Source organism: Lepidothrix coronata, unplaced genomic scaffold, assembly GCF_001604755.1.
Source record: "Lepidothrix coronata isolate B3197 unplaced genomic scaffold, Lepidothrix_coronata-1.0 Scaffold105, whole genome shotgun sequence".
In the NCBI taxonomy this organism is placed as follows: Eukaryota; Metazoa; Chordata; class Aves; order Passeriformes; family Pipridae; genus Lepidothrix; species Lepidothrix coronata.
In genome coordinates, this window is record NW_016690285.1 from 2,713,455 (window position 1) to 2,724,429 (window position 10,975).

Consider the following 10,975-nt stretch of genomic DNA (forward strand, 5'->3'; position numbering starts at 1 on the left):
CTGCTCTCTTCCCATGGAGGGGACACCTGGGTTCGGAGCAGCTCTGCCATGGTCCCTCAGGAAGCTGGTGCCATGGGCTTTGCACCCATACACTCGATTCTGTTCATCAATATTTCGCATATGCAGGTGTAGGGGATCTTCATTTTCATGCAAATCCCCCTGCAGCCAGGCAGGTGCATTTCCTGATCTCTATTCATCATCCAGAAATCCAATAACTTGGCTGTGTGCTTGCAGCTGGTTAGGGGCTGACCCGATGTGCACTTGAGCATGGATTTTGGGTCCAAGCAGCAGGGAAATCGCTTATATTCCCCCTGGCCTTTATAAAATCAAATGCAAACCCCTCCGTGTCTGTGTTGCAAGACTGAGCATTTAGAAGTCAGGAAATTCCACAACCTGAGGTTGCTCCAGCAATGCTAAATTGAGGCATCACCCATCCTATGTATACTTTTTGTGTACTTAATGATAATTAACAATCAATAATAGGGCAAATAAATAAGCAATATTAAAATATGATAGTACTTCAGAATACCGAATCAAAGGGAATTGTGGCAGGAAAACCTCTTTGTGTGCTCAGAGCCCTTGGAGATGTCCTTGCTTAGTGTTACAGACAGGCTGTGAACAGGTCCCTGGAGCTGTGACAGAGCAGCATCTTTGGGGCTCAGGTATTTCCTCACTGGGGTCATTTGGCATCTTTATTGCAGGAGAACAGCTCAAACGCAGAGACTCTGGGAAGCGGGTGGAGGCTGCTGCCCCTCACGTGGCTGAGGCAGCCCTGGAACTTCTCCATCCCCCAGGGTGAGCGTCCCTGCTGCCCCCAGGGGACACCAGCTGCAGGGGATTCCCAAACAGAGGGATTCTCTTTCCTTCTACTGATGGGCAAAAAAAATAAAACCTGAAGTTTTCCGTGAGGGAAAAGCCCTGGGTTGTTTTCCTGTTGCCAGAGCTACCGTGGCTGAGTGCTGGTGGTGGCAGGAAGGGCTCCCAATCTCTGCCCTGTGATGGGTTTGTGAACCAAACCTGCTCCGGGAAGGGAAAGTGTCTGTCCCCCCTCTGCCAGTCCTCAAACACTGGGATGATCCTGCTGCCGCTGCTCCTTCAGACACTATAGATTGGGTTTGCTTGTTTCAAGAAGGAAAAATATTTGTTTCCTTTTTTATCTTGGAAATAGGAAAAAAAAAGAGGTTTGTTTTGGTGTGGTTTGTTTTTGTGGGGGTTTTTTGTTTGTTTGTTTTGTTTTTTCTGGAAAACAGATAATCGAAAGGGCATGTGACCTTTGGGAATGGGCCAGAAATTAATTCCTTTGACCTAAGAGAGACTTGGAGCAATCTGGTGTAATGGAAGATGTCCCTGCACATGGCAGGGGGTTGGACTAGACGATTTTTAAGGTCCTTTACAACCCAAACTATTCCTTGAATTCTACGATTTTGGCCATTCACTGGTGGAAAAACCCATTATAAGGGGATAAGACAAAATCCTACTGGGATGAATTCCCCTTCCCAAACCAGGGGCCACTGCCCTCTGCCTCCCATGGCCACGGAACCAGCTGCCTTGGCCAGGGAGCTGCCAGGGATGCAGCCTCTGTGCTTAAACCCCAGAGCAGAGGTACCAGCGTGTCCCTCACGTTATTCCTGCCCGGCTGCTGCAGCTGCTGCGCTTCCATTCCAAAATAATATTTTCTCAAATGAAGTAGCAGAAAACAGCTTTACATTTTTGTTATCCCTTGCAGCACAAAATGAAAAATGCCTGTGCTGCCAGTACCTGATTCAATCAAGTGGAGCACGTTGGATACCCACGGGCTACGCGTGCTGGAAAGAGCTGACTTGTATTTTAATTAATAATGCGATCCAGCGGCTCCAGACCCGGCCTCTGGCAACGCGCTCGTCTGGCTTCATTATTTGCTGTAAACAATTTCCAAGCAATGTGTAGACAACCCTATTCTTTAATTTCTGCTAATTCATAACACCAGCAAAAGGCAGGATTTTTCTTGTGCAATAAAGCAAGTGATTCAACCTCCTTCCCAGCTCATGGAGGATTTCAGGCTGGTTCTGACTTCAGACCAAAAAGCTCCGCAGCTGCTCAGCAAGGCTCCCATGGGGTCTGGCAGGTCTCTGGGTGATGCTGGCAGGAGGTTGGTTTGGGGGGATGAGACACAGCACCAGTGTAGGGTGTGGGAGTCACTCCCCTCTCCAAGAGATGGGTTCAGACTCCGAGGTGGAGAGGGAATGGGATGTAAATGGCCACGCCGTGCTTGCAGGTTGTCCAAAGGTCTGTGCCGTTGGCCACACCATCAGTTAGGGATTGCTCAGAGCAAGCTGGGCTCTGGATGGCAGCACATGTCGGCAACATCTGGCTGGTGCTGTTCTGCTGCTGCCTGTTGGTGTGCTTGATGGGTCCTGGGGGCAGGATGTGACCACGGCAGCCCCCAGCCTGTGGTTTGGTCCCAATGGTGCTCCCAGGTGTGTGGAGCCCCAAACCTCAACCAGTGACTCCTGGTGCCTTCTCCATCATTCCCACAGGCACCTCCACTCTGCCCCTTGCTCCATGGGGACTGTGCACAGACAGGGTGAGCAGAGCTGTGCAGCCACAGTGACGTTTTTCTCGTGGAGAATAACTTGGATACGGGATGCTCCGGGATGTGGCCGTGCGCTGCCTCGGTGGCGTTCGCTGCTCTTCGGCAGGCGAGGGCAGCCCCTCCAGTCTTCACTGCTCTACAAACCCACCTCAGGAGCACAAATGGCAGCAGAGCCCTGTGTTAATTAGTGCCATCCCTGGGCCATCTGGTCAGCTGAGACCAGGCTCATTCTCCCACTAGCCACACGTGTCCCTTGGGCAGGGACAGAGGGGACATGCAGGCAAGAGGGGTGGCTGGGACTGGGTCACCACCTCAGCCACTCCTGGTGCCCATCCAGTGTGCTCCCTGTGCATGGGAGGGCTGTGAGGGAAGCATGAGCCTTCACCCACGTCCCCGCTGAGCCCCGTGGGTGCCCAGTGCCATCCCCTCGGGAGCAGGACATGATCCACCCCTGCACACCCTCCCCAGCGGGAATCGCCTCCTCTCCAGGCTCCCTCCTCTCCACTTGGCAGCAGCTCACTGCTCCACACAACCAGGTGAGAGGCAATTGGTCAGAGCACGAAGTAAAATGTCACCCAAATGTCACAGCAATTTCCTAAGTGTCCACAAAATGGCAGATGCTCCTTTTCAACGGCACGTCGGCCTCTCCTTGGAGCAGCAGCACCTCGCTGCTGTCCCCTGTCCCTCGCGCTGCCACGTGCTGCTGGGGGACACGGCTGCCACTGGGCTGGGAGAAGAGACACCACAGCAGGAGAGGAGACCTTTCCTGGCCACTGGAGCTGGGATGTCCATCCATCTTCACCGTTCCCAGGCTGGCTGGGGCAGAGCTGGTGTCCTGTCAGCAGCCGAGGCAGGCACTGCCCAGGGGCACATGTGGCTGTGAGCCCCTCATACCCCACAGTGGTCACTGCTGGGCTCAATAGTGTGACCACAGCAGTATCCTGGGCCATGCTAAGCACATGGCAGCCACTCCCTCCTGGCAGCACACCTTTGTGGGCAGGACCTCATGTGGCTGAGCAGCTGTGGCAGCAGGAACACCTCTCCCTCTCCCCAGCTCATCACCGGTGCGCACGTGATGCAGCACAACAGTGACACGCACTCACCACGAGGGCCAGGGCCAGCGAGCTCTGACTGCTCTGGTGAACAGGTAAAAGTATCACCAAGAGCCATGGAGGAAAATGGACCAGAAATAAGAATGGATACTCCGAAATGGCTCACCATCTGCTGCGGGAACAAACCTTCCACAACCATGGCCAGCCCACAGGTGTGTGGGGATGGAGCCAGGGCTCGTTCTCCAGCTGAGCTGAAAGGTGGCATGTACAGGCTGAGTCAGAGGGTGGGATGTACAGTTTGCACACTGACAGGTACAGGGACCATTGTTTTGTCCGTGATCACGCCACTATTTTCACAGAATCACAGAATCATCAAGGTTGGAAGAGACCTTCAAGATCATCTTATCCAACTGTCAAAAATTAATTCACCTGATCCCTTCACATTGCACATTTAGTTCCAGCAACTCCAGGACCAGTTTTGCAAATATCCATATAAATGCACACAGAAATAGCTGTACTTTCTATTTCCCTGCTTAGTGCATTAAGGACTCAACATCCCTTTAAATGCCTTGCCAGACACCTCCGAAATGTGTCTCAGCCTCCTGGCTCATTTGATGAGCTGCAGTTTGATCCTGGCTCCTGATGAAAGCCCCCAACACCACAAATACAGGAAATTAGGGTGTTAGAGAACGCGCAGCCCCACGTGGCTGTGCTGTAATTACACAACTTCTAACAATTAAGTGCTCACTGATTATGTGTTGAAAGGAAGCCGAACACCATCAGATTGCATCATGGCTGATTTATTGAGTTATTATTGGCCACATCCTGAAGCTCTAACTGTCTTTTCTTGATCAAAACTCCTCATTTACCTGGATAAAGATGAAGAATTTTGCCCTGCAGTGTTTCAGGCCAGAGTGTGTAATCTCCAAACCTTTTCAAATGCTATTTATAATCCCAAAGCATATTGTTTTATGCTTGTTGAGTTTTATAAACAGCTATTCTTCCTGCAAGGATAAAAATAAAGTCAGCCAATGGCTTCTGCATGGAAGTCGGGTCACCACAAAGTGCAATAGGCAGGATTTTGAAAGGTCTGGTTTTACAATTTATTGAAGGCAAAAGAAAAGACTCCTGAAAGCTTCCCAATTCTGTGTGCACTGCAGTACATTATGTATAAAATAAGGTCACGGATGCATTATCTCCATGCTAGACATCAGGCACAGGATGAAACAAAGCTGACAAGCCATTTACTGCGTGTTTTCTTTATTAATATCACAAACTTAATTCAGCCGCGAGAAGACTCTTTGCATAGAGCATGTCATTGACAAAAAGGTACTAGACAGTCGAAAAGAGAACAAGGTAAGCGATCTTCATCATTATTATTATTATTTATTCCGTCTCTTCCCTTTTCCCCCATTAAGCATTTCATTTGGAAATTCACTGGGGAAAAAGAAGGGGAGGAAACGCGTTCTGCCTTCCCATCTGAATATCCTTAAGTCACATATGTTATAATATATTTGCATTTTTAAATAAATACCCCTCACAAAAAACAAATTAGAAATGGTTATTTATGTCTTCTGAATCTCCGTTACCCTGCAGTGCTGTCAAAAGGTCAACCATTGCCTCTAACTTCGCTGCTCACACGGTGACCTGGAAGTACCGTCGATAACGACCCCATGGCTGCGAGTCTTGAAGACTTAATCATCTGACATCCAGGAGCCCCGCGGCGCCCGTGCCTGGCATTTGCCTTATTGAAATGTACACAGACAATATGCATTTTAAACAATTCCGAGCTGCCTGCCTAAAATAGTCATCGGGCCACCGATCCCTGTCTGGAAGGGGCTCCTCACTCTCTCGGCTCTCCCGCCCTGATGAGCAAGGCAGCAAAGGAAACGAGCCGGTGCAGCTGGAGCTCGGAACTGGCTGCATTTATTATTGGCATTTGCTCCATATTGCGAGGGAAAGTCATCATCTGCGTCATCTGGAACTTAATTAGGATCTGCCACCAGCCAAATTTGATTTTAAGCCTCTCTTAGAGAGAGTTCCTAAAACGCAGCGACAAAAAGGGGGGAAATTCTGCGTTCAGAAAGAAACCCACGCAAATCCCAGTGCCCCTGCAGAAGCAGCTGCCCCTGGGAGCCCTATCTGGCTGTGGTGCTCGGTCAGCAGGGGCTGTCTGCTGAGCCAGTGCTCTGCCATCGGTCTAAAATGGTCCAAAAAAGCCAATTCATGCAAGTCTTCCTCTGGTCTGATGGAGCAAACCCGACCCACAGAGGGAGATGAGAACTGCCCCGAGCAGGAAAGCCAAAGTCAGCTTTAAGGGTGGACAGGATTCAGTGATCCTCGGCTCAGGAACATTCCTGCAAGACCACCATTTGTTCCCAGGCGGGACATGCCTGGCAGGAGCCGTGGGCAGGCTCTGGGAGCGGGTGTGCTCTCCGGGAGCACCCCGGACACACAGCCCTGAGAGGCTCCGGGGACACACAGCCCTGAGGGGCACCTGCTCCGTGCCCCCCACGAGCTAACAGCCACCCTCCTTCCCCCTAATTCCAATCTCCTCTTGCAGAAGCCAAACCCCCGGAGACTCGTGGACATCTCTGGACAACAGTGCCCCTCAGGGTCCGTGGGAAGCTGGCAGTTATCCAGTGACACCTGTATGATCCTCCTGGAATGGTGTCCTGTGCCCCCCCCGGCCCTGGAAAGGAGGGACAGTGTGGTGGGCAGGGATGGATGTCCCCAACAAGATCTGGTTGAGGGGCTGGGAATAACCATGCACTGGCTCTGCCCACTCTGCCATAGAGCAGGTCTGCTCCAAGGGGGAATTTCTGAGGATTTTGGAGCTCCTGGAGCACTGCCAATGGGGCAGTAGAGGCAGATGGTTTTGAGATGGTGCCCAGCTGGTGATGGGTGGGTTGGACAAGGTGAGATGTCCCCACATATCCCAGAGTGACCCTGTTGATGGGAGAAGCCCATGCAAGGGCTGTGGGTCCCTGTGAGCCCCCCCGGCTGCTTTCCCTGGTGAGCAGGGCTGGGCTGGGTATTCCTGGCTGGCAGTGCACACCCACAGCTTCACACGGGCAGGAAGGGCTGTAACTGTGCCAAGGGGAGAAGCCTGGACCCCACAGCCATGTCAGGACACTGTGCTGCCCACAGCCAAGCCCACCCTGGCAGCCCCTGGGCCAGACCCTTGGTCCCTGATGTGCCACAGGAGAGTGTGGAGACGCAGTGGCTGCTTGGGAGAGGAGGCAACATATGTTAGTGGAGCTGTGGCTGTTGCCTCAGTGTGTTTACCCTCCCATGTATCTTCCCAGAGGCTCGAAGGAATTATGCTGGACACAGAAAAGGGAAAAAAGCTCAGAAAAAAATCTTCCCTTTTCTCCCCGCCCTTGGCAAAGACACCCAGGTGATGTGTCTTCCTGGTGTTTCACAGTGCTGGGGGTCAGGAGAACCAGCCCCTGCACTTGCCATGTGTTCTGTGTTAAAGAAGTGCCCCAGTGGCAGTGCCAGCCCCTGGCAATCCACGGCACCAGGTTCCCTTTGAACACACATCACCGGCAGGAACAGCGGGGCAGCAGCTGTGCCTCTGCTGGAGGAATGGCCACGATGGCTTCACATCTGCACTTTCATTGAAAACATTTATTCAATCAAAGGGAAAAATAAATGTGGTCCCTCCGCTCTGTCAAGTATAAACTGTTATTGATCCCCTAAATGAAATTTGTCCATGCTGGTCGATCAAACACATTATCCTTTTTCCCCAGTCCATTACCAGCAATTGGAAACTCTCAAGCATCAATAGCAGCTTGACCACACACAGCTGCACATCCAGCCTGTGTGCTCCCCAAATCTGAGTCATTCCTGTCCCCCTTCTTTCCCTGCAAACACTGGGATCTCTGCATTATAACTACATTTTTCCAAGCTGAAGGGTAGAAAAAGTTAAATTTCATAAAATGCTGGGCATCAGTTGTGTCATGTTAAGCTCCAGAGGCTGTGTGATAGTGTGGGAACAGCACCAGCACCCACCTGGGCTCTCCAGTGGGGTCCTTGGGATGTGACCTCACATCAGTCCGTGGCATCCTGGCTGGCCATGTCCACTGGAGCAAACCAATGGATTTTAGTATTTCCTAGTACTGCATTTTTGACAAACCCAGAGCAAGGGAGGAGGGAAGGCCGGGTTGGACAGGGCTTGGAGCCACCTGGGATAGTGGAAGGTGTCCCTGCCCAGGGCAGAGGGGAGAAATTGGTTGATCTTAAGGTCTCTTCCAACACCAAGCATTACATTATTCCAAGTTGTGGTGTGAGCATCCAGGGCTTGGCAGAACCCAATCCTCAAAAAGAACTTAATTTCAGGTTGGCTGAGGAAAAAAAGGTAATGCTTGTCTGTTAATAGCCATCCTAAGGGGCTCGCTCTGTTGCTGTCAATAGCTCATATGTTTGTCTTCTGTCTTGCTGATGGATAATAATTTTCCAAGCAAGCTTAGGGAGCAGTGACTCTTTATTAAAACTAATAAGGAAGGGAGTCACGGGCTTTTAAAAATCACTCAGGAAATTATTACTGACAAGTCTTTCTTGCCTCACCCCGCAGAAGGAAAGCAGTGAGGAGTTGGGATGCTCTGTGTGATGACAGCTCAGGGTTTGCTGCCATGTGCACTCAGGACCCCCAGGCTTTACACTGTGGGGGCTTACAGTGGTTTACCCTGCAAATCATCCTGCAGCTTCACCAGGGGAAATAGAAGCTCCAAGTGCGAGTTGTTTCAAATGTCCAATTTAGTGACAGAAATCATTGAAATAATCGATTATTATTGAGAGGCCAAAATTTGTGTTTTAAATCGTGGAAACACAAATCCTGAGAAAAGTGGCTAAAGGCAGCTGTGCCCCTGTGAAGAGGGAAGAGCCAAGTGCTGCCCCTGCCCATGGACACCTCATGCAGAGGTGGGTGCCTTGGGTCCCCCTTCTTCCGTGTGTGTGATAAGGACAGAGCAGAGTGAGGTAAAGCCAGAGACCCTCTGCCCTGGGACAAACCCCCTGCCCAGCCATCCCTCTGCCCTGGGCAGCTGCATCCTGCAGGAGAGAAGCTGCTGTCTGCAGCCTGGGCTGTCAGCTCCCTCCTGGGCTGTGGGGAACCAGGAAACCAGACCAAAACCCTCACTCATCTGTATCAAGATTGTATCTCCTGACTCACGTATCTTTCTATAAACACCCCTTATCTCAGCCCAGCACCCTGTCCCTGGATGGTTTGTCCTGGTGGTTCACTGCCTGCACAAATCTGGACCATATTCCAGGCTGAATTCACCCAGCGTCTGCTCCCCACTGCTGCTGTTCCAGCCCCGTTCCCTTCCAGGCTGGAGGGACAGCATCCTGCCCCTCCCAAGCCCCACTGTGCCCCTGCCCCATCCCCCTGGACTGGCCGGGTCCTTGCCCCCTCGCTGAGCCCCAGGTCCCCAGCCAGGAGCCGCCTCGCTGGGAGCTCATTTTGGGCCATATTTGGCTCCCTCCTCCTGTTGCAGACCTGAGGAACAGCCCATGTGCCCAGAGCCTCCATCTGCAGCCACTCAAGTGGGTCTAATCACGGGCTGACCTCTGCCCAAACGGCACAGATGAGCCCAGGGAAGTTGCTTGTATCCATCATGCTTTTAACCTAATAAAGGAGATGACGGGGAAATGACAGACAGACCCGTTTCTGGCCAATATTGTTGCATTTCGCACTATTATAACAATCTTCTGTGGGGAAAAAAGAACATGGCCGTGTGTGGCCACATCCATTTCCACCCCGGGCCGTGTCTGCAGCAGCGCTGCCCTGCTCCCCCCGGGCTCTGCCGGCCACAGGGAGCCATCCCTCTCCTCACTGCCAGGGCTCCCCCCGTCCTCTGCCGAGCTCCTCCTGCTTTGCCCCCTCCCGGGACTTCCCCCCTGTGCCGCTTCACGGATTGTCACAGAGGCAGCCGTGTGATTTCCACTTCATCGCCCGGGAAAAGGGAAAGATAGAGCCATTTTCCCAGAAAATTTAGAAATATTGGTGGCGCCGTGGGAGAGGAGCTCAGAAACGGGCTGTGGCAAGGGCACAGTGTGGGCACCACCCAGGAGCGGTGCCACCACACCCTGCACCACATCCTGCCGGGGTGGGACCCTCCAGGCAGGGCAAGGGGACAGCGGGGGTCCCACGGGAGAGGACACAGCAGCAGGAGGGCTCCTGCCATGGGCACCAGCTGCTCAGAGCCAGGAAATTCCTCTGCACCCACTCGAAACAAAAAATAGGTACTTGTTTGGCAAAGCAATCGGAATTTTGGGGTTCCAGATTAATAAAGGAAAGGAAAGGAAAGGAAAGGAAAGGAAAGGAAAGGAAAGGAAAGGAAAGGAAAGGAAAGGAAAGGAAAGGAAAATGGGATAAAATAGAAAAGAATAAAAACTAAGAAATAAAATAAAAATCAAGAAATAGAATAAAAAATAAGATAATAAAAACCAAGAGATAAAGTAAAAACTAAGAAATAGAATAAAAGCTAAAAAATAGAATAAAACTAAGGACTCCCGATCTTGAACTTCAAGCCAAAAAGTTAACTTTCAATATGCCTCTTTTTTCTCCCAGCTTGTCCATCTAGCTAAACCCAGCTGATTTCATTATGCTCCAGTGCCTCTTCTGCCGTGACCCCTTTGGCTCTTAACAGAAGGTGTCAAAATGTGGATGTTTTTCCTCAAAACACTCATTTTCTCCTTTACCTGAATTTTCACGGCCTATACCACTCTGTGTGTGAGTTATAAATCCTCTTACTCTAAAGAATCAGGCAGAAGAAACCCTCTTCACACGAGGCCATGCAGCTGCAGTGCCACAGATGCTCCTGAACCCTCAGGCACTGCCAGGCATAGTTTGCAGAGCAAATAAATTCGAACATGTTTTTTTGTTAATTCCAAGCATGGTGAGATAGGGAGCAGCCCCTGAGCACCCCCCAGGCTGCCGGGATTATCCCCTGTGTGTGCTCAGGATTATCCCCTGGCACACTCCAACAGTGGGAGAACTGACAGAACTCAGCCGGAGCCTCAGAGCCCTGGAAAACCAACCTGACCGCCAAGAGACGGGGCTGCAGGAGGCTCCTGCACCTCCTCGTCCAATAAGTGTAATTACACCGGCCAATTTTTCTCTTTAATCACGGGATGAGCTTTTAAAAGGAAAACAACCAAGTCCGGCAGGTTCTCGCTATGATATTTGGTGGGAGATAATTCAATTATTGTAGAAAATTATTTTAAACATTAAGATGCACAAAGTTCAGTTTTCCCCCTTTCTGTGACTATCACCCAAGCTATTGATAAGATGTCTAAATTTATTGCAGAATAATTCTGCAGGAAAAGAGATAAAAGGTTCCTG